This window comes from Dermochelys coriacea, chromosome 7, assembly GCF_009764565.3.
Source record: "Dermochelys coriacea isolate rDerCor1 chromosome 7, rDerCor1.pri.v4, whole genome shotgun sequence".
Taxonomy (NCBI): domain Eukaryota; kingdom Metazoa; phylum Chordata; order Testudines; family Dermochelyidae; genus Dermochelys; species Dermochelys coriacea.
Genome location: NC_050074.1, coordinates 42,369,617 through 42,393,820, shown reverse-complemented (window position 1 = coordinate 42,393,820; position 24,204 = coordinate 42,369,617).

Genomic DNA, 24,204 nt, shown 5'->3' with positions numbered 1-24,204 from the left:
CCCTCACCCCCACTCACACCCCAGCCCCTTTCCCCAGCCCTGTGAAAATGAGTGAGGGTGGAGGAGAGCAACCAACAGGAGAGAGAGAGGTTGGAGAGAGTGGGGGCATGGCCTTGGAGAAGGGGAGGGGTAAGAGTGTTTGGTCTTCTGAAATCAGAAGGTTGGCATTCCTGACGTGGATGTACTATTTAAACTGCTCCTAACTCTCTGCTGTGCTTTGATACAATTTAAGTTCTGTCCTGGTTTTAGTATTCCTTACTATTCCAGTGATGGACATATGTAACATCAACAGATCCCAGTTATGGGTGGGTGGGATCAAACCTGGGGCTCTGGAGCTAAACGCATGAGCCTCTGCTACATGAGCTAAAAGTCACATGGCTGTTAGCTAAGGCTGTCACCGATTCATTAATCTCAAAGTGGTCTTAGTCCTACTAGTGGGGACAGAACACCACACCCAGGAGGTACAGTAGCAGCAGGAAAAACTACAGAAGTAGGTTCTGAAGTTAAGAGCACTTACACTCTGGTAGCCTGTCTGAGGTGTGTTTGGCATCTCTATACTACAAAAACATAACGCAGTATTTTCCGATACTGAATATCAGGGCTTCTGGGTTTCAGATCTCTCCAATAGAGAGAAATATACTACAGAGATGTGGAGAAACAGAAGGGCTGGAAAATGTTTAATCCAAACTAGTATTTGTTAGATACCTTCAGTTAAGATATTTCCAGTAATAATCACAAAAACAGAATCGGAGGCCTTATAACTTACATTGTTCAGAATGCACCTGTTATGTTTGAATTGTACCAAGAATGGTTTTTAAAGACACTTTTGACATGAGCAAATAGTTACCCATATGGGTTAGGTACGATTAATTTCAATTGAATGTTAATGATCAATAGCACACCAAACATGGTGGGAAATGAACAATGAAAGGGTTAATCAAGAGTGCTTCTGGATTACATATTGGAATTTGGCCCCCTGAAAATGGGTTTAATGTAAAATCTTGGGCTCATCCTAATTTCTCCTCTGCTTCTTCCTTTGAGTCACTTAAGATAATAAACAAGATGCATCTTTAAGTGGCTGAAAATCTGTCCAACTCACAGTTAAGAGCCATAAGGGACATCTGCTGTGGATCAATCAGAAATGTTTTTGCGACTGTATTTTTTTAAACAACAACAACAACAAAAAACATTTGTCTGGAAACTCTGGACTCACTTAAATAGAATGATCATATTTTTTATAAACCAATGACCTTTTACATAGAAAACAGCTTTCATGTTTTCCTGGTATATAATATTGTATGTGCCTGCCTGCAAAACAAAGTGAAATAGAAGTCAAGTATCCCGTCATAGTACTTACATGACTATACTTTCATTCTCTATTGGGATAGCTCCCCTTGTGGAAAGCAATTATCAAACTGACAAATTAACTGAGTAAAATATCAACATTTCCCTGCTGGAACCCTCTGTTTTTATCTAATCTGTTTGACAGTTCTGGCTACAAGTGAATTAGACTTTTTGGATTCCCCTTATTCCCTAGTCACAAGCAAATAATCAGTTTCCCAAAGCAGTCACAACCTATGTTTGTCTAATCCAGGGGTAGGCAAACTTTGTGGCCCAAGGGCCACATTAGGGTTGAAAAATTGTATGGAGGGCCGGGTGGGAAGGCTGTGCCTCCTCAAACAGCCTGGCATCCATCCCCTATCAACCCCTCCACTTCCCGCCCCGACTGCCCCCCTCAGAACCTCTGACCCATCCAACCCCCGCTGCTCCTTGTCCCCTGACTGCCCCCTTCCAGGACCCCCTGCCCCAACCGGCCCCTGGGACTCCACCCCATATCCAACCCCCCTATCCCCTGACCTCTATCCACACCCCTGCCCCCTGACAGGCCCCCCAGGACTCCCACACCTATCCAACCTCCCCCTGCTCCCTGTCCCCTGACTACCCCCTGGGACTCCCTGCTCCTTATCCAACCCCCCTACCCTCCACTCCTCGTCCCCTTATCATGCTGCTCAGAGCAGCAGGAGCTCGCAGCCTGGCGGAAGCCAGCCATGCCATGGTGCTGCCTGGTAGAAGCAGCAGGCCAGAGCACTGGCAGCACGGCGAGCTGAGGCTGCGGGAGAGGGAGGACAGTGGGGGAGGGGCCGGGGGCTAGCCTCCCCGGCCTGGAGCTCAAGGCCTGGGCAGGATGGTCCCATGGGCCAGATGTGGCCTGAGGGCTGTAGTTTGCCCACCTCTGGTCTAATCTCTGCTCAGGAAAGGCCAGGGGTGAAAGTAAGCTGATATGGGCTGGTAAGGCATACCAGGGAAAAAAGTACAGCAGCATACTGGTAAGAAAGTGGCTGAAGCATTCAGTACTGGCTTACTTTCACCTCTTTAGGCTGCATAATAGCTTAAACTCAGAGCTAATAAAAGCCTGGAAAGTGAAAACTCACTGTCACATTTGTTTCTCTCCTCCCCCTGCCTCTGGCCAGGCTGCAGAAGGCGGCTAGGCTCCGTGCTTCACCCCCACCTCACATTCAGCAGTGGCTGTGGCTCCTCTCCAGCTTGCAGCCCAGCTTTTGGGTTTCTGGGTGCTGCTTAATGGTGTCCTGCCCCAGGGGGCTGTTGGTCCTACAGTGAAAAGATATCTTTGAGAGATCCATTCATACTGTACATACACATTTAGAACATACGTGTATCAGAGATATAGATCTGTCAAGCAAGACAAAAAGATTTTGTTTTTACAGGAAGACATTCACGTGGTTGTTCCAAACGTCAGCTTTTGAATGCTATACTGCCACATGGTAACCGCACAGGCTTGCTTCTTATTGGTCAAGTCTTGTCAGGCACGCAATTAACTGTAGGACAGTAAGTCGCGGGGGAAAATGCAGCTTAAGATGATACATATTCAACAGACCCTAACAGGTATGTTTAAACATAAAAGTGAGGAAATGGGGGATTGTCAGTCAAAAAGAACAGCAACAAATGAAGAAGCTGAAACTAGTCATCCACAGGGGAAAAAATGCTGACACTTTTACATCTTCGTCATGTGGTGAGCAGCAGCCACCACAAAGAGGAGACAAATGAAACTGCTGAATTGCCAGGTAAGAAAATTGATATTCCACCACCATACCTTGCTGAGTGATCAAAAATGCAATTTGAGGAGTTCAAAAAGAAAAACTACTGGCTTTTTGCTTCAAGCGGTAAACTTGGGTGCAAAGTATGTCACAATGTTTCCAATTTGAATCTGCCTCTGCAAGAGGGGTTAACATCTCTGCAAACTGGGCCTCTTGTGAAATATCCTCGTATGGAGAGAATAAAGAGACAGAGCTGTCCTCCCTTCACAAAAAAAATAAATGAACGTAAGAAATCTGCAGCTTCATATGGAGACTGAAAAAATTCAAGCCATGGCTAAAAAAGAAATTCTTAATCTGAATGCTAAAAGTGAAGAAGCAGCATTTGAAACTACTGCTCATGTATTCTGAGCAACCTACTACTTTGCCAAAACAAATCGACCACTCAGTGACCACGAGAGCCTCATTGACCTACGGAAAATCAACGGAATTGAAATGGCACGTTTGTTGCCTAGTAGAACAGTTTGTGTAGATATAATCAATCATATCCACTGAAATGAAAAGAATGGTCAGCAAAATCACCAACAATAAGTCAAAAATTATAGTACTTGTCGATGAATCGACTACTCTCACTGGAAACTCGACTCTCATTTTTTTGAAAGCCAGTAAAGATGGAATTATGAGGCCACTTATGTTTCCCCTGGACTTGATTGAGCTGCAAAGCTCAACAGCAGCAGCCAGTAAAGGGGAAATTTTAAAATGCTTACTGCGTTGTGAGTTCACTAAAGAGCTATTATTGGAAGTGTTGATCAGCTTTTGTAGTGAGGGTGCAAATGAGATGTTAGGAGTCAAAGCTGGTGTTGGTAAACTACTACAAATGGACTTTGCTAATGTGATATTATGGCATTGTCTCAACCACAGACAGGAATTTGCTGTTGAAGCTTCAGAAGTCACTATAGGTACAAATGACTTTAAGGCTTTTTTGGATGCATTATATTCCTTGCACAATCAATCACCAAAAAAACTCTCGTGAACTGAGTGCTCATGCCAAGATATTATACTTTGTACTTCAAAAAATCAGCAGTGTTCTATTTAAGGTGAGTGGTGTCAATGTGGAGAGCAGTCAGTGCAGTGTGGCAAACATACACTGCTTTGGCAAAACATTTTGAGGCAGCCTCACAAGACCGGTCAAGAGTCGGAAGCAAACGTATTAAATTTCAAGGACTACACTCAAAGTTGTGTTCTGTAAATTTCATCAGAAACCTTTCTTTAATGCTGGATGTGGTGACAGAACTGAAGAACTTGTCTCATTTCTTGTAACATCTCAGAAGGACCATTCCAAAAGCAGACAACCTAATGAAAATATACATCAAAAGAATCTAAAGTCTAAAAACTGACCCAGGAGTTCACTCTGAAGAACCTCAGCAGGCTGAGCAATCCATGATGTTCAAAACCAGCAAATTAAATGGTGCTGGAAAGCACCAGAATAAACTCGTCTCAATTCATTCAAGCAGTCATTGACAACATGAAGACAAAACTTTTCACAACTGCCTCAAGAAAAGCCAATCAAAGCACACGCGAAGAAAGGAATTCCAATTATAAGAACTTAATTAACAATTTGTCAGTTTTGAACCCTGAAACATGGCAAGAGAATCCAAAGAATCCCCACTTTGGAGAAAAGGAAGTAAGAGCATTGGCTGATCAACTGAGCATCAACCAAACAGGAAACACACTTGGGATTTGTGGAATTCAAGGCTTCTGAAGGAAAAAAATATTCCTGGAAAACTTAAACTCATCCTTGCAGTGGACACCCTTGCTGCTAGCAACGCTGACTGCAAAAGGGAATTCAGTGTGATGAACATCATTACAATGAAACGGACCGTACTTACCACTGGTCATGTGGTGGACTTGCTATTCATTCCATGTGTGGGACCTCGTTATACTCAGTGGAATCCCATGCCATATGTGAAATTGTGGCTTGGAAAGGGCCGACGTGCAGCACATTCATCTCAAGGCATGGCATGACAACAGAGAGAGTATCAAGATCAGCTGTATGGCCCAATGTGGGAGTTTCTACAAGGATGCTTTGCTCTGTCCAGTCCCTCCATTGGATGCCCCTTTCTTGCCCCTGCTGGTGCCTTCCACGCACCAGGACTAAACTGAGGGCTGGGGCGGCTTTGCTGTAGGTAATGGTTCCCCTTGGAGTTGCAGCCCCCAGCTGCCACGCCCCATCACTGTACGTGTTGCTGCCACGTGCCCTCCTGGACCTCCGTCTCCTCCCCTGCCTCCCGGGCAGCTCCTGTGCACGGCTCCCTCCTGCAGCCTGGCAGAGCAGCAGCTGCTGAGGCTTGAAGTTTTCCTGGGGACACCATTAATCAGCAACCCAAAAGCTGGGTACCCACAGATGTGATGGCAGTGCCCAGCCGACCTTGCCTCTTGCAGAAGTTCCTGAGGTGTTAACCACGGGAACACGGTCTCTCTCATCCCCACCACCACCCTCAAAAGGGCTCTGGTGCCCACCCCATGCCAGAGTCCCAGACTGCACACCTGAAGAATGCCTCCGGCCCCTGGAATGGGTGGTCACTTGCTTGCACAAGGACAGTTGTCATAAATATAAAGGGAAGGGTAAACACCTTTAAAATCCCTCCAGGCCAGAGGAAAAACCCTTTCACCTGTAAAGGGTTAAGAAGCTAGGATAACCTTGCTGGCACATGACCACAATGACCAATGAGGAGACAAGATACTTTCAAAGCTTGAGGGAGGGAGAAACAAAGGGTCTGTCTGTGTGATGCTTTTGCCAGGGAGAGAACAGGAATGGAGTCTTAGAATTTAGTAAGTAATCTAGCTAGATATCCATTAGATTATTTTTTTAAATAGCTGAGAAATTAGACTGTACTGAATAGAATGAATATCCTTGTCTTTGTGTCTTTCTTGTCACTTAAGATTTTGCCTAGAGGGATTCTCTATGTTTTGAATCTAATTACCCTGTAAGGTATTTACCATCCTGATTTTACAGAGGTGATTCTTTTTACCTTTTCTTATATTAAAATTCTTCTTGTAAGAAATTGAATGCTTTTTTCATTGTTCTTAAGATTCAAGGGTTTGGGTCTGTGGTCACCTATGCAAATTGGTGAGGATTTTTATCAAGCCTTTCCCAGGCAGGGGGGTGCAAGGTTTTGGTGAGGATTTTGGGGGGAAAGACATTCCTAAACAACGTTTTCCCAGTAAACCCAGTCGAACGTTTGGTGGTGGCAGTGGAAGTCCAAGGGCAAAGGGTAAAATTGTTTGTACCTTGGGGAAGTTTTAACCTAGGCTGGTAAAAGTAAGCTTAGGAGGTTTTCATCCAGGTCCTCACATCTGTACCCTAGAGTTCAGAGTGGGGAAGGAACCTTGACAACAGTAATGTTATGTCAGTAATACTGTATGCATGTATATGAATGTGTCACAAACAATGCAGCTGCAGTCTGCCGCCAACTAGCAGCGAACCCAACAAACAGCCCTTGTGGGCTGCTGCCTGCAGAGAGCTAGCAGATGCCACTGCGCCTGGTGCTGGGCTGGGTCCGCCAAGGAGTAAGTAACCAAGGTAAAAACCACAGCCAGCCAACCAGCCAAGGGGCAGGGAGTAAGGAGCTGTGCTGCGCCATGCCCGCCAGTGCCCCACCTGCCCTAGACCCTCCCTATTTCCTAGCAAGTTAACAGATCTCAGGGATTGTTTAATCTCCCTCCCAGGCACATAAAAGAGTGCAGGGAGTACACCAATGGGTGGCTAGTAGTAGGGTGAAGGAGAAGTGAATTAAGAACAACTAAAATAGCCTTCATGAAATGTACAAGGTACTTAGAGAAAATTGTCAGTTTCAGCCTCCGCACTCCTCAGGACAATGAAACAAAACAAAAAGATCTGAGATCCTTAGGACATTTCAGGTGTTTAAATCAATATATAAATAGGGTGGAGTGGAAAATATATTTTCTTTCAAAGGTGGCACAATAATTTCCCTGAATATCCAGTTTTCCCCACCAATCTCCTTGTGGTTTTGTCTATCAGGCTATTTGCTTTCCCTGTGATACTTTAGTTGCTTTAGCAAAATTTCTTTGCCAAAAATAAGCCCCGATCATCATGATACATCTTCCCACCACGTTCTCCATGGTTTTTTTTTTTTTTAAAGTAACATTTCAAGGAGGATCTGCAAGCAGTCTGGGCATCACAACCATCCTCTGATGGGGAGGGAATGGAATAGATTTGAACTTGGAAATGGTCCCTGATTCTAATTGTATTTGTTTATTATTATTGGTCCCCTCATCCAGGGCAGAAAAGAACTGCCCCTTGGTCACACCAACTGTGAAATAAACAAGGATGCCAGAAATGGCCCCTAATCCTGTGGGTTGAACCGCAAAGAGAGCAGCTGAGTTTAAGCTGTTATGCAGGCGCCCTGGGCAGGCTTCTCCCTCAGCCAGTCCCTGTCTTCCCTGCCACAAGCTGGAGAGGAGCCGCAGCAGCTGCTGCCGAGTGCAAGGCAGGGGTGAAGTGTGGAGCCTAGCCGCCTTCTGCAGCCCGGCCAGAGAAGGAGGAGGAAAGGTGAGGGGAGAAATGTGACAGTGAGTTTTTGCTTTTCAGGCTTATTCCAATATTAAAGTTTTATTAGAGACAGTATTGGTAGTAATAGCTTTAATTTCTATATCTAAGTCATGCTAAGGGAGGTGTCCATGAAGTACGTAGGAGAGGTGGGTTGCTTGTGATACAACCATACCGGTAAGAAATGTAAATTACTTTCACAGTTGGGAAAGGCCAACATTACCATTACATGGAACATGAGCAAACTTCACACCCAGTGTAGAAAATCCTATTAGAAAAGTTACTAGCGTGAAGAGAGGCACAAGTAGCTAGCTGCACACAGCAGAGTTTCCCATCAGCTGAAAACAAAGGACAAAACAACTTCTCAAATGTACTGTCTACATTCTAGTGCAGTGGTCCTCAAACTTTTGAGAGTCATGTTCCCCCTTACCCTTGTCTGTGCCATCTTGGAGCTGAGAACAGGGCCGCAGCTGCGGGAGGCGGGGAAGGGAACGCATACAGAGGTATGGGGGCTGAGGTTGGGGCCGCAGCTGGGGGTGGATCTGGGGCCAGGACAGAGCCGCAGCCAGGGCCCAAGGCTGAGGGGCATAGGCTTTTAGGAGAGCTGCAGCCAGGCTGCTGAGAGGATCAGCAGCTGAGCCTGTGGCCAGGTGTGGCTTGTTAGGATATAGATATTCAGGTCTGTCTGTAAAGGCCTATACTCTAAGAATGTAGGTATGTTTATCATTTAGCTAGTAATAGAGGTATACAAGAAAGAATCTGTGTAAGGGCCTTCTCTCACTGTGACAGTCTGAGGCCCTGTTCTTAGGCCAATGCCTTTGGCTAAGCAGCAGAGGCAGCCATAAGCTGGGAAGCGAACAGTCACATCTTCACATTCCAAACTAGTCAATATGGGGCTGTTAGGAAGGTGATCTGATCTATCACCTCCAGAGAAAGGGAAGAGCCTAGAAGATGTAAAAGGAAATTTAGGTTGATAGTTTTCTGTCTGGTAAGAACTCACTTATCAATAGACACAGCTGGGAAACCCTAATGTCTTTATAGATGTAGTTGTGAAATCCTCACTTCTGTATTGTTTTGTCATTATAGTTCCCACTTTGCTATTGTTTATTGGCCTGGTGTGTCTGGTTCTGTGATTGTTTCTGTCTGCTGTATAATTAATTTTGCTGGGTGTAAACTAATTAAGGTGGTGGGATATAATTGGTTAGCTAATTATGTTACAATATGTTAGGATTGGTTAGTTAAAATTCAGTAGAATGATTAGTTAAGGTATAGCTAAGAATATTATTATATAAATTGGGGCAAACAGGAAGTAAGTTGGGATTTGAAAATAAGGAAGAAGGAACTTGGATTTAAGCTTGCTGGAAGTTCACTTCAATAAACATTGAATTGTTTGCACCTTCGGACAGTGTTGCTCTCTGTTCATGCGAGAAGGACCAGGGAAGTGGGAGAGTGAAGGAATAAGCTCTCTAACATGGCTCCGCTCCTAGACCTGCCCCTGCTCGCAGCCTCAGCCCCGGGCCAAGAATGGAGCTGCGGCCAGCAGCTAAGGCTGGGGGCAAGGCCAGGAGCAGATCCATGCTGAGGCTGGGGACAGGGAGATGGGGATGTGGCTGCGGGCAGGACCAAAGCAGAGGTGGGGGCAGAGAGGGGCTGGATGGCACTTCCGCCTTACCCCCATGGAGGCTAGCCCAGGCCCCTGCACAGGTTCCTCCGTGCTTCCCTTTAGGGGGGCACGTGCCACAGTTTGGAGACCTCTGTTCTAGTGGGAGCACCTGTAAAAACATTTATTCCTTGGGGGCTGTGTAGTCTAGAGAAACGAGCAAAAGGTTTGGAGCCAGGATGTCTTGAGTTGTAATCAGCTACTTGGACAAGGTACTTAACCATGTTGTCCATTTCCCATATTAAAATATCTACTTCTCAGAGATGCTGTTAACTTTTATAGAAGCTTACTATCCTCCTCAGTTGCATCTCATAGTCAGCAGTGCTTAACTAAGAAAAAAAGAACCTTCTACTACTCAAATACAGTAGTACTGTAAAAATACTTTATCATGCTTAGTGTGACCAACTCTTGCCACTTTTTATTGCAAATCTTGTCATTTTTGGTGTTTTCCTTAAATCCCCAACTCCTGTAATCGTGAAAATTTCAGCTTTTATTCTAAGAGTTGCTAGCCCTCACGGTTGTGAAGAAACATTCAAAAACATGAACTAAGTGCATCCTAAAGTCTCAAACTAGAAGGTGAATTAAAAAAAAATCTACAATGAATTCTTTCTAACATATTGATTTTTAGTCAGACTCAAGATATTTCTTAATGCTTGTCAGTATTGCACTTTTAAATCATTCTCCTACCTTCACTCTATTCTGTTGCAGACTGATAGAGGGCAGCATTGTTTCTTCATGAACTGATGGCCAAATCATTCCAAGAGACAAGCAGGAAATTTTTGCAGAAACATATTTATCTTCATACCTTCTGTGTCATGACCTCTTTTTATCCAGTTTGTTTTTCAAATTACTACTTGGGATCAACATTTTGTTATGGCAAGCGTGCCCAGTTAAATCATATTTTAGTCTCTCCAATAGCATCCTGTATCACAGAATCATTTAATTGATCTATTCGTTACTTCTCTCCTGTGATGTTACAAATGTGTTCTCGTCATGAAAGCATACAGACATAAACCCAGTTTCACTGTCCTAGGAGGTTTTCCCCCCTTCATGTTGGGGACTTGTCTACTGGGATAAGGCTACAGTGTGGCCCAGTCTCCTTCTCTCATAGGACACGTCTGTTGTTAGTGGACTCAATGGCTGGATCCCATGTGCTTCTAAGCCCTCGGGGTTTGGGTACTGACTGGTCCACTCCTCTTCCTCACTCTGCACTTCTCAGGCACACTTCCAGGTCCAGACCCAGTGTCTGACACCTTTCTTGGGCAGTGGGAACCTACGGTCTGGCACCCTTAGACTCCAGAACCAATGCCCCAGCCCTCCTGGAGCCTCCATTTGCTTATAGAAGCTCTCTCAGAGTTCCATCTTGCTGTAGAGAACTCTGAGCTTCTTGATTAACCCCTCCAGACATCATTTGCTTCCAAAATTCCACTGAAAATGTGAAAAGAAAAGGAGTACTTGTGGCACCTTAGAGACTAACAAATTTATTAGAGCATAAGCTTTCGTGAGCTACAGCTCACTTCATCGGATGCATCCGATGAAGTGAGCTGTAGCTCACGAAAGCTTATGCTCTAATAAATTTGTTAGTCTCTAAGGTGCCACAAGTACTCCTTTTCTTTTTGCAAATACAGACTAACACGGCTGCTACTCTGAAAACTGAAAATGTGTTCACTTCAGACTATGATTGACAGCTGTACTGTACAGCCACACCAGAAAAGTGGTGTATAATATGCAATAGTGCATAGTAACCTTGGAGGTTCTGCTGTATTGCAATAGCACCTTTCACCTAGGAAGATCTCACAGTACTTAATCTATTTAAAATGATACAAACTGTAGACAAGTTTTGTCATTTCTGAAATGAAGACTCAAAGAGTGAGACATGTTGCCTATTTAACAGCATGCAGTAATATTACAGATGTCCTACAAAAAACTGCACCTCCTTAGTACAATGCAAATGTATTAATATTTCAGACATTGTCACATGTTGTATTACCAATACTCCTGTACTGCTCAGGTGTTATTTGGAAGACACTTACCAAATACTGACTACCTGTCCCACCTTGTTTCTCTTGTGGGATCAAAGGGAACAGCACTGCATTGTATGGGGTAAGGCAAGTGTAATGCCATATGCCTGAATCACAAAGAGTTACATAATGCTGGTAGAAAAACAAAAACAACAAACGAGAGCAGTGCTCATGTGAAACACATTTCTGAAAGTCTTAAGACAAACATGAGATCTTCTTTCACATAAACATTGTTATGAGATTTCCCCAGGCCTGTCCCTTATTTACTTAAAGGCTTCAAGTAAAGTTCCCCCTCTTGCTTCCCCATAAAATAAGCTATTATATGTCTCCTTTCAAACACACACTTCCTTTCTTCAGCTTTACCCGCTCACTTGAAAGAGTTTGTGCTACATGAAGGCAGTTAAAGCAACCAAGTAGAAAGACACACTTCCCTTTCTGCAACCAAACATGATTAAACTACAAATGAACCACAGTGTCAAAATGCTAAGGGTATAGCTATAACTGACAAAGCAAGAATGTTCACTCCTTCCTTGTCTACCTCACTAACACAGATCCCATTCAGAGCAATAGGTATATTGGGCCAATATTATCCCTGGGGTAAGCCCCTTGAAGGTTAGAGAATTACAGCAGGGATGGATTTGGCTTAGTCGATACTAATGGCTGGCTGTTCCACTTTTCACTTCCCCCTTCTCTTCCTGCAAGTTAGAGAGTTTCAGGGCAAAATTCTCTTGTAGCAACAGATTTTTATCGATGTGTTATTACACTCCTTGCCATTCCTGCTTCCTACTGTAGACAGAGAACTGGCTGTATTGTAGCTGAATGCTGTCCTGTATTGCTGAGCACTAGCAGCCCCTCTTCAGATTAATAGACATTGGTTTGTGGCTTTGCAGTACCTGTATAGGAGTAAGGGCTCTATCCCTTTTCTTGGGACCTCTTCTCTCCCTCAAGCTAATCCTAGGTCCACACTGGCACCTCATTGCCAATAAGTCTTCATTCTGTACACTCCCATATCCTCCTATCTGGGAGCTTATGCTGTTTGAAAACATAACTGCATCCTAGTGATTGAATATCCCTATTGTATTAGATGAGACCCTGCTGTGGCTTCCCACTGCCTTTTCTATTCCCTGGTGACAGCACTCCCTCATGGCCCAGTGAACTAGAGGGACTCCCTACAACAAGGTAGTCAACTCTACCAGACACTAGAGGTATCCTTTCTCGGATTCCTTTTGGATCATGGCCCATTCTACCTGTGCTAGGTACACAAAACTTCTGAGAGCTGACATACATGCATGATCTCAGCACAGCCTACTTTTAGCAAACTGACTAGAAGGGATGAATATAGATGGGTTAGCGTGAGAGAATCTATTTAAACTTTTCCTTAAACATGTAGAAAAATAAGATGCACCAAATATGGAAAAAATCATAACTAAGGTGGTCTTACTATAGGAGGGAGACCTTACCAAAGAAAAAGTCTGTGTGGTGTGACAAAGTTCCTCCTCTGCCTTGATGGGTCCTGCGCTTATTGGCGAATTTGCTTGCCTCAGAGATTCACGGCAGCCCTCAGCTTGGCCACTTTTGCTAGTGGCTCAAGCCTGCCGGTCATTCAGCTAACCTCATCACTGGCCAGCATGGGAAAAAGAAAGGAGAACAATCCCCACAGTCTCTGCTGATCCACCATGTGGGTCAGGGAACAGCCCAGAGACCTTCCCCTCTGGTGGAACCCACAGTCCAGGTCAACTCCTCCTGTGTCTGACCAGGAGTTGGGAGGTTTGGGGGGAACCCAGGCACACCCTTTCCTCTGGGTTCCAGCCCAGGGCCCTGTGGACTGCAGCTGTCTGGAATGGCTCCTGGAAAGGCTCCTGGAACAGCTGCAACTCCTGGGGCTACTTCCCCATAGCCTCCTCCCAGCACCTTCTTTATCCTCACCACAGGATCTTCCTCCTGGTATCTGATCATGCTTGTACTCCTCTGTCCTCCAGCAGTACTCCTTCTCACTCCTAGCACCTCTTGCTCCCAGCTCCTCACATGCACACCACAAACTGAAGTGAGGTCTTTTTTAAACTCAGGTGCCCTGATTAGCCAGCCTGCCCTAACTGATTCTGCTGCTAAGCCCCCCAGTGATGTATGCACTATTAGCACTTCTCTTCAGCATGGCATTGCTAGAAATCTAGAAACTCAGACCATTCTCCGCCTCAGCCCCACTGTGAGAGTGTACTCCTTCTCTTTCCTAGCCCAAAACTCATACTCAGCTGTGATATCAACTAACATTCTGATCCTATCTAATCATGTACCTGTTCTTGTAGGCTTATATTTCAGTACATTGCTAAGCCTAGACTTTCCACTTCCTTCCTACCTAAAACAGGACCTCTCAAAGGGCTTGTCTACACTGGCGCTTTACAGCGCTGAAACTTGCTGCGCTCGGGGGGGGGGGTGTTTTTTCATACCCAGAGTGAGAAAGTTGCAGCGCTGTAAAGTGCCAGTGTAGACAAGCCCTAGTCTCTTCCTGGAGACCAATGAAGCCACAGCCCCTTCCAGGACATCTTGTGGAAGTCACTTAAGTTCTTGCACAACAAAATAATGTCATTCACATCTAAGAGAATCTGGAACAATTGAAACAATAGGATTTGACCAAATGCTAAGAGTAGATCAGTAGTGTGTATTCCAACCTAATCACCCGTGTAGACAGCATATAATTGTGGCAGAGCTTCTCCTGTCAAGAAAGCCACTGCTTCTCGGGGAAGTGGATTAATTATGCCGACAGCTGTGCTGCTGTACTGCTGTATGTGAAGAGAAGCTCATAACAACTTTCTGCTTGCTCCAGGCATTTTGGGAACCTAACATAAGAGCAGGCAGATTGCTTGTTGTCTGCTGCAGCAAACTAGCTCTTCAAATCTTTGCCAGCAGGGACCCAAAGGAGAAGTATCACACCTCACAATTTAGCTCATACCCATTTCTTCTGCTTCTAACCCACCATATTCCACTGACACCACTCACTCTACCAAGGACTTTCATAGATTTTTAATTGCCTCACCCTCCCTCAGATATTGCAGTGGCCTCAAGCTCCTCATGTCTGCCCCTCATCCTGGAAGAAGCTTAGGGAGCAATCCAGAGCATGAAGTCCAGGACAACTCTTGGTTTCTCAGTGTGCTTTAATCCATAAGGTTGTTGGTTACTTGCCCTCATTACTGTGCATGTTTACAGGAGGCTTAAGAAGGATGTGTTGTACCTCTCACCCAGTAAGTCACCCTTATCTTGATACTGCTAGTCTGGCAATAGCCTAGATAGTTTATTCATTTAGTGCCCAATATTCTTTTTTCAACGCTAGCTATGAGATGGTGGCAAAATTATTTATGAAGAGACAAGAACTTTCTCCCGAGTCCCAGCCATTATCCAAAACAACCAAATTGGCTAGAGCTAGAACACTCTTTTTGTTCCCTAAAGGTTTGGACCAGACTCCAAATTCTGCCCCTCAGTGCATCATCTTAATGCAGAGGTCTATGCCTTCATACATGGGATTCTGGATAGTTCTTGGTCAGGCCACAGGACGGTGATACTTTTTACATAATTTAGCCTACAGTAATCTGCTTTCACCAGCATACAGACATGTATGGCATTAAAGTGAGACAATGAGAATAAATTACCATAATGTACTAATGGCCTCCTCGCAGGAGGCACTGCCTCTATGGAGTTGCTCTTCATGTGGCTTTACTGCACTGTTTGTTACATAACCTTCTGTGAGACTGTATTATGTCTAGTTATCGGAAGAAAAGATAGGGATAGGGAGGAGAAAACAAGATTTTCTTTTGAAGTACATGATCAGGATGGAATCTGCTATTAAATCTGACTTACTGTGGGCAATTTTAAAATAGCTTGAAACTCTTTACATCTTACTTTTCTTTTCTTCCAAGAAAGAAACTGTCTGCTCTTTTAAGACTGCCATCAATTGTGACTACTAATTACAGGTTTGTGTAATTGCCTTTCCTTATGAATAAAGTTATTTGCTTTTAAAGTGACACTTACATGGTGTGCTTTCTTAATGTTCTACTGACATTCTATATACTGCCATTTGCAAAAAGAATTACAGCAGTTTGGAGAAGTTACAGGTCTCTAACTTTGAAATCTACAGGGGCAGAATTGCTACCGAACAGTTATGTAATCGGTAATTATAAACTTGATAATAGAAAACACTACCATATGAAAGTGGATAAAAAATAGTATTTTGTCCGAGGCATATATTAACAAATAAGCATATACTGTGTTCTGCTTCTTATTTAAACAATACAAATACTTAATGGATGGTCAAAACTACATTTCACTAAATTTGTTCATAGTGTCTTCTCTGAACCAGCATTATATTCAGTCATTTTTTTCATGTCTATGCTAGGAACAAACATCCTTAAAGACAAGCAACCTTAAGACATCCTGTTAAAAATTAATTCAGGTAACTGTATGCATTGGCAACTTGGAATGATTTACAGGGCTCTATCATATAATCAGGTGGAAGAGAATAAAATTTCCAAATAACTCAACTCAAGTACAAGTTAAATAAGTCTGACACAGCAACAACTGTTGGTGCTGTTTTTAGTTTTATAAACAACTAGTAAACAGACAGAAATATTTGCAGGAAAAGCAACCTTTAAGCTACTATTGGAGCATACTCATGGATACTCTGATACCGGTAAATGAAAATAATCACACTTCAAACCAGATAGTAAGAGTGTGTTTATCTAATGGGGGAAGAGAGAATATCATCAGACCTGTGAACAATCAAAATGTACCAATATAGCTCAAATTTTGCATATTGAAAACTGTTACAAGCTTAACTACCACCCTGCATTTAAAACAAGTTAATCAAAAACTCTCACCTAAGACAAAGGGTATGTGAGCCCACACAGAAACTTGTAGAATAAATTAATTAAAAATTAGTGTCAATTCTGCTCCCATTTAACCTTTCTTGAAATCCCCATCCTTGTGAAAGGCAGCATAGGTAGAGCAATGAATTAGGACTCAAAAGAACTGCATTGTATTTCTAGCTGTCCCACTGATTTGCTGTGAGACCTTAAAATCACTTAATTGCCCTGTGCCTCAATTGCCTCCTTTGTAAAATGGGGATAATAAAACTTTGCTCTTTTTGTAAAGTGATATGAGACTAAGCAACAAAAAGTGCTATTGAAGTGGCAGGTGTTGTTCTGTGCTGTTCTTTTGAAAAGATAAAATTGATGTTGTAGCCTGACAATGACCCTTGTCTATGCTTTTTTGCTCAAAAATTGAACTAAAGGAGATACTGACTGGTATATTAAACCAACAAAAAATAAAATGAATTCTAAAAGTCACTCTGAGTGAAACAGAAAAATGTGCACTAGTGTAGCAAGGCGGTGCCCCACCACCCCACAGAGGGAAGAAACTCCCCAGACACCAAAATGGATGGAGCCAATGGATCCTGTGCCCGCTCCCCAGAGGTCAAGGCGCAGAACAGGAAGTATAAAAGCCCAACCCCAGAGCTCACTTGGGCTGCTGCCGCCAGAGAGGCCAGATGCCTGTGGCCTGACTCCAGCTTGGGAGACCCCGGCAATCTGCAACTGACCCGAGAACTGGCTGAACCGGCCAATGCTGACTGGTGCATGGAGGAGCTGCCAAGCCTACCCATTGCCAGCTACCTGGAGGAACCCATGGTGCTGGAACCTTCTGAGGACACCACCCTGACCCAAGTACCCTACAAGGGGGAGTCTGGAAGTAGCCTGGGGACAGCTGACCTTAGTCTGACTACAACACTGCCAGAACCAATGTCAGTGTGTTGCGGCCAAGATCCCCACTGACACAGCAGCGGGTCTTCTGCTGCTGCTATGGCCCTGGGCTGGGACACAGTGGAGTGGGAGGGCCTGTGTCCCCCCTGCCACCCATCTCATGGGTGGCAGTATCCCCCTCTCCCTGGTCGCTCAAAGCCAGGGCCTGGGCTTATATTGAACTATTTGCTTAGTCCCTGCCTGAGGGCCTGAGCTTCTGGCTGTTTGTTTGCTGCCCTGCCCTGACCCAGGGCCTGGGCTTGTATTCTACTGCTTGCGGGGCCCTGCCTGAAGGTCTGGGCCATAGACTGGGTATTCCCCAACCCAGCAGATAGGGTATAGCGAGGCAATGTGGTGCCCCACCACTCCGCAGAGGGACAAGCCCCGGCCAAGTCCCCTTACAACTCACCACAGTACTTCATTCATATTGCAGAAGGAAAAACTGAAGTACATTTCCTGAACATGTGGACAACTAATCATAGGAAGGAAGGTCTTGACTTTTTGTAACTATCATTTTAAACATAATGTTTCTGTCTTAGGAAGTTATTCTGTGGATTCCACATCCATACTTGGAAAACATCATATGGGGTCCAGGATGGGATTGACAAAGTGATATGGGGCCAGATTTTTCTTTTCCAGTCATTATTTCAAATCCACTAGGAAAAGATCCATATTACAAAACCATCCACTGCAATTGTTGCTAAGCAAAGAGGGCCAGGATTGTGTGGACCTGGAAACTAAACTTTCTCAACACTAGAGTTTCTTTTAGGCATATGCTATTTTGGGGTAGTTTCCCATGTTATTGCCCATATATTACTGGTACCATTGTATTAATAACTAGAGAATTTCAGTCTGTCTCTCTAGCCCAATTCATGAACACTAAATTTACTTTGTTATAACAATGTCAGCTTTGAGATTGAGATAAGAAAATAATAGGTGGAGTGGCAAAACATTTCAGCCCTTCTACAGGAGAGCGTGAACATGTGGGAGGAACAGGATTCTTAGTCAATAAGCATCATATGGCAAGTGCCACAGCATCTTACCATGAATATCAGAAAACTTGAGAGTTTGATTTATTATAAAATGACACTGATTATTGTCATCCTGTCTTTATTCTGAACATTTGCAGTGAGGGTGGCAGAAAGTGTGTATTGCCTCCATTCCCACCTGAAAAAGCACTACTTCATTATATGTCTTTCTTTGATTGAGGCTGTAGGCTTGTGTCTAATGAAAATGTATGTATACCTTTTCAAAACTAAAATGCAAACTTTCCTGATTTGTTAAACCAATGTGACTCTATCAGAAGGATTATAATCATTCTTGACACTTACCGTGTTCAGAATATTGTACCAATATCCACTAATCTCCACAATCTATGTGATAAGTAACTAGCATTATCCCTGTTTGGGAATGGGAAAACTACTGAGGCACAGAGAGAATGAGTGATAGTCTCAAAAATGCATAATGTGTTTGGATTCAATCAGAGCTGAGATCATGCCAGTCCTGTGATCAGATCCCTTTGGCTTATATGCATGATGATATAAAAGAACAGCTGGGATTTTCAAAAGTTCCTCAGGGAATTAGGCACACAATTAGCATTCATAGCTCACTGAATTAGAATGCTAACTCCATTAGGCTCCTTTGAAAATCCCAGCCAATGTTCATAAGAACATTTCAGCTACAAGGCTTTCAGGAAATCTTCTTTAGGCATTTCTCATGACAAAGGCCTTTAGACTGAAAAATCCTTGCAGCATAAATTTAAGAAAAATCCCTTTTATGCAACCAAGACTCTAACTTAACATAATTGTTTACTTCAGCTACTTTACAGGGTTCTCCTAGTAACTAGGACAGGGGGATGAAGACTTGCAATGAGAGACTCGGAGTATTTGTACCTACATTTCACATATTCCAGGAGTGGAGTTTCATATAAATCTTTATATTCTTAAACTGCTCTTGAGTTGCAGAGATATATGCTCTTAATTGAAGCATTGTATGCACATTGGTTCTGACAGTAATGCATTGAAAGCAGTACACAGCACTACTTTTAGTGACTGACACAGCACTGTACAGAACATTGACCTTCTGCTGAATTACAAAGCAGTTTTGTGGGGAGTTGTTGCTGTAACTCTAACTAAGTCAAACTATGTCAAATTTGGCAACAAAGAGTGATTCAACCTAAAAGACTACATTTTTCCAAAGTTATGAGTGACTGAAAAGAGGAGCTTTGCCTCTGATTCAGAAAAACACTTAAACATATGCTTAAATCCATCCCTATTCAGCAATGTTGTTAATTACATGCTTAACTTGAAATAATTGCTTAAATCCCATGGACCTCAACACCATTGTAGTTAAAAGTACATGCAAGTGCTTTGCTGAGTGAGAACCTTTTGTGCAGAAACACCTCCTTTACTGCGCGTCACTGTTCAGACTTGATCTTGTCCTAGCTGTCACTTTTTAAAATAGTATTCTCAGTCTGGATGTTTTCATAGGAGTTATAAAACTTCGTAAGCGCTACACAGTACATTGACGGCAACTGACAAATAGAAAACACCAGTCCTTTACCATATCTAATATTTTTGGATTAGATTTGTATATCAGTTTTATGTCCTGTCTTTCATAAACCACTCTTTCAGCTCAAAGGATCCCAGACCCTTTCTTTTTATGTAGAGTCTTAAATCATTTTGTTCTCTGTCACAGGAGCTGGCCCCAGCAGGGCATCAGGCATCCAGCCCACCTGTGACAGGGCTAGTTAAGGAGAAAGAGCCAGCCCAGATCCAAAGTGGATAGTTAATTGCATAGGTAAGATACACCCGGGCCTAATGTGTAGGCTCATTCTCCTTAACTAACCCTGTCACAGGTGGGCTGGATGCCTGATGCCTACTGGGGCCAGCCTTATGACATCCTCCAATGAATAGTGACAGCCTTGGTGTGGACCACTGCTGTTCCACAGTGCAAGTAATACTGCCTACAGGTTAGGACAGGAATTGAAGAATATTTATTCAAATTAAATTGCTGGTTGAACTGAGACTAAAATACATATAAGCACAAGGGTTAACTCCCTAATCTTGCAAAAGTGGCAAGGTATCTTTAATCACAGATGGTCAGATCCCCTCCATGACATGACTGTAACCGAGCAAGCTGACCCTTAAAGAGAGAAGTGCTGCCATCCCCCATAATAGGAAGCATGGGCCCTACTAAAATCTGATCACAGGGTCAAGTGACTGACTGCATATGGATTGAGTGATGACAGAGTTACAAGACTCCTTCAGTAAGATCACCAGAAGCAGAACATGCTTGGGAATCTCTCAAGAGTAACTAAGGAAGAAGCCTGGAAAGAAGACCTGAAGAATAGCAGTGGCTATTTCTTTTCTCAAGAAAGAGGTTGAAAGGGAAGAGGCCTAAGAAAATGCCTGGTAAAAATTCCTTTAGGATGGGGTGGTGTCTAGGCTAGAAATCTACAGGTTTGTAGTAGAAGCCGGGTAACTAAGGACTATATCTAAGCTCTGATGCCAAGGAGAATTAAAAGCTTGCATTTGGGAAAAGGACTGTCTGGCCTAGCACGCTTGCAGTGGTGTGACGTAGTATGTACAGCTGCTCTTTGTCCTAGAAGACCTGGGAGGGTCATAGGAAATCCACTCTTTCACTGGCCACAAAGTGAAAGGGCTCAGCTCAAGAGTGTGTGTTGGATTTTTAGTCTGGTTTGAACTCTCATTTATCCCCAGAAGGGAACACTTTTGATGTAGCTAGAGGGTGAAATGAAGTAAAGCCTTTAACTGGCCTGAGGAGACTGTGTACCATGAGAGGGGGGAAAAAGGTAGAGATGGGGAGACTGAGGCTTGGCAATTGTAACAAGGACTCCTCAAATATTAGCCAACAGCCACTTGAGCATCATAATTGATAATGAGAGGCAATGTAACAACCCCTTTTTATGTCAATCAGTCCTGTTTAAAAGTTTCCAATAGCTCCAATGGGAGTCTCTTACCTGGTCTTCACATACTGGAGGAGTGATCCCAGCATGCAGAAAACATCTATTCAATCTACTGGTCTGCCTATTTGAAACTGTTGCTGAACTGCCTACACCAGACAGTCCTTTTTGCCATTGTCCTATTCCTCTTATCTGGACAGAGGGAATCATTGCTAATGGGTCTCCTATCCATGTATTTTTTGATAAATAAGTGGGAACAAATCTAAATGTGCCAGATCAACATGAGAGATTTCCTGAGTGGTATCTTTAGTTGGCTGTTCATGAAACTAGCCAGGGATGGTTTCATTTCAAAGAAGACAGCTGTCTTGACTGACTCAGATTGTTACTCTTAACCCACGCACAATGATTCTTTAGCTCTTTTCTACCATGCGTCTTACAGCTGCAATCATGAGATTTCATGCATGCCTGCAAAGAGTGAGGTACCTCCAGCTATAACTTAAATCTGATAACAAGTAATATAGTCTGTCGCTACACCATGTGATATTTTCATCACTTCTGGAAGTAGTAGCTCTAGAATATTATGTAACAATCTTAAGGTTACATATGTAGTTATGTCATTTATCTGTGTACTGGGTTTACATCCTAGGAACTGCTGTTTGTAGTGGCAGCTATTACTTCGTGGGACAGTTGATGCAAAAATCTTTCAGAGGAGGCACGCTTTTCCAGTTGATGCATCTGTTAAATGCAGCTAATACTCATTTCCGGAGAGTTTTGAGACTTGGTTTAGTAATGATTATAAAGCACTTTGAGATCCTAGGATGGAAGGACTGTAGAAAGGCAAAGAATTGTAACACAGAAGAGTTACTACACTGGAAATGCTTTTTCACTCTCTTGCTCCTTCTGCTTTTCTGTACTTTCATTTTCAGTAGATCTTCAAGCTGCAGTGTAGAAAATCCAGCAGTTCTCGCATACAACCAGCACTCCTGTGCTCTGCTTTTTCACATGTCTACCTATCTCTGATACACATAGTATGTAACATCCTATTCTCTACTCTTGATTGGGATATCAGTGGCTTGCTGACATTGAGTCAGATACCCATGGCTTATTACAGTTTCAGTGTGCACTAATGTTTGACAGACAGAGGTTTCCATTTCACAACTAATCACACAAGCAGACTGCATCACTGTATTGCACAAAGGTCCAATTTCAAGTTGGCAATGGGATGACAGTACTAGCAAATTCAGCTCCATCTCCAGTGTCTGTAATTCTGTCATGAACCACCACGTTTCCCAGGAGACATTTGTCAGGATTAACTTTTACATTGAGTTGGAGGCACCAATGGACCCCCTCTTCAGGGATTCTTCTATCATCTGCAACTGTGGAAGAGGATTCTGTTAAATTACAGAATCTATGCTTAGCTTGGTCTTGGGGTTTCTTAGCCTTACAAAAAATTACAAAAATAATATCTTGTCTAGAGAAGCAGTGACTGTGTATTTGAACATAAAAGTAGACTAGGGTCTGGTGCAGTAATGTCTTCAGCTGTGCTGCTGATATTGTCAAAAATTGTCCCCCAAGTATGTCTGAAGAGACCAAAAAGAGAAGGTAGGTGAGGTAATATTATTTTATTGGACCAACTTCTCTTGGTGAAAGGAACAAGTTTTGAGATCGCTTGAAGGCTTGTCTGTTTTAGCAACAGAAGCTGGTTCAATAAAAGATATTACTTCACACACTTTACCTCTCTAATATCCTGGGACCAGCATGGCTACAACTCTGCAAACAAGAAATGAAGAGACCAAATGCAGTTAAGCTCTCCTCTTATGAGAGCTTTTTTTAGATGAAAATAAAAGTCCAGCTATGCCTTCCCTGGGAATAAGTGTCTGCCTGTGTTACCCATTTCTGAGTGTGTTAAAAGTGTAGTTTCCCCCCACCCGCCCCGACCATGCCAGTCCACAGAGAATGAGTTAGTATAGCCCCCACCTACAGAGTTTTAGCTCAAGATGTAGCAGCTCATGCTTTTAGCTTGCATGTCTCTAGCTCATTCCCCAGTTTGTCTGCTAAGATAGTGTCCATCACACCTATCCTGCCTTTATTTGATAAGAGGCAAAGCTACAGGGAAGCTTCCACCTTCATCTGGCTACAAACTGCTGGCATGCTGAGCTCTTTCTGAAAATCTGATAACTTAATTTGGTATCTGAATAGGAGCCGCACTCTTTAGAAAACCTGGCCTATGTTGTATGCCCAGAATAACTTCAGAAAGTTGGTGGTAGAGCCAGGAATGAAATCCAGATCTTCTGACTTCAGTTACATGCTGTCCCCACTAGATCATATCGCACCCCTTTGGTGGGTTTGGAGGAAATCAATTACAGGGCAGTGGCTGGGAGAATTTATTATTTTCTAGCTTGTATTTTGTGGGGAAAGAGCATTTAGCTCTCATTTAATGAGTTGACTGGCCAAGCAAACTGCATCATAAAAGTAACAAGCAATCTTACGTGGCTCTCTGTAAAGTTTATCATGTCTTGAGTCACATCAGTTTTGACAGCTGAGGCTAATGCATGGTGACCTATATGTCCATAGGCTAGCAAATTATGTAGCTTGTTGCTGGTAAAAGCATCTACATTTTAATCCTAAATGGAGACTAAATATACTGAAGACTCCACTTACTGCGTAGCTGTTTGTGGAATTCCACTTTCTACTCAGTAGGTGGATACTAAAACTACTTGACCTCTTCAACAGTCTCAAGGTCCACGTGCTATGCTTGCTGTGTGAGATGGCATTCACAGGTAAAATTAAAAGGAGTACTTGTGGCACCTTAGACTAACAAATTTATTTGAGCATAAGCTTTCGTGAGCTACAGCTCACTTCATCGGATGCATTCCCCTGTGAGCTGTAGCTCACGAAAGCTTATGTTCAAATAAATTTGTTAGTTTCTAAGGTGCCACAAGTACTCCTTTTCTTTTTGCGACTAAAGACTAACACGGCTGCTACTCTGAAATAGGTAAAATTGGATACCAAAAAATGGTTTTCAAGAAGTATGAATTAATTTTTAAGCTGGAGCACATAGTGTAGTAAATATGTGTTCAGACAGATGTTTGATTAACATATACATTACTACAAATACATTATGCACTTTCAATATTTAAGGCAACAGCCCTTGTATGTACTTCAGCGTGCAACTAAACAAAGTAATACATG